This window comes from Rhincodon typus, unplaced genomic scaffold (assembly GCF_021869965.1).
Source record: "Rhincodon typus isolate 14 unplaced genomic scaffold, sRhiTyp1.1 hic_rhity00000157, whole genome shotgun sequence".
NCBI lineage: Eukaryota > Metazoa > Chordata > Chondrichthyes > Orectolobiformes > Rhincodontidae > Rhincodon > Rhincodon typus.
Window position 1 is genome coordinate 77,759 of NW_025965795.1, and position 527 is coordinate 78,285.

Sequence of the window (527 nt, forward strand, 5' to 3'; positions counted from 1 at the left end):
CCAGTGTCATTCCCACTCAGTGCTCCAGTGACATTCCCACTGAGTACTCCATTGTCCTTCCCACTGAGTGTTCCAGTCTCATTCCCAGTTAGTGCTTCAGTGTCATTTCCAGTGAGTGGTCAAGTGTCATTCCAACTGAGTGTTCTATTATAATTCCCAGTGAGTGTTCCAGTGTCATTCCAACTGAGTGCTCCAGTGTTATTCCCACGGAGAGTTCCAGTGTTATTCCCACGGAGAGTTCCAGTGTCGTTCCCAGTGAGTGCTCCAGTGTCGGTCCCAGTGAGTGTTCCAGTTTCATTCCCACATAGTGCTCCAGTGTCATTCCCACTGAGTGATCCGGTGTCATTCCCACTCAGTGCTCCAGTGTCAGTCCCAGTGAGTGTTCCAGTGTCATTCCAACTGAGTGTTCCAGTGTCATTCCCACTGTGTGTTCCAGTGTCATTCCCAATGAGTGTTCCAGTGTCATTATCACTGAGTGCTCCAGTGTCATCCCAAACTGGGTGCTCCAGTGTCATTTCCACTGAGTG

The 527-nt window shown here is 49.7% G+C and overlaps 1 pseudogene; it reads right to left on the reverse strand.

Moving 5' to 3' along the window:
* The window catches only part of LOC125488289, a 5,635-nt pseudogene extending 5,313 nt beyond the window's left edge, over positions 1 to 322 (reverse strand).
* Between the last annotated feature and the right edge of the window lie 205 nt (positions 323 to 527).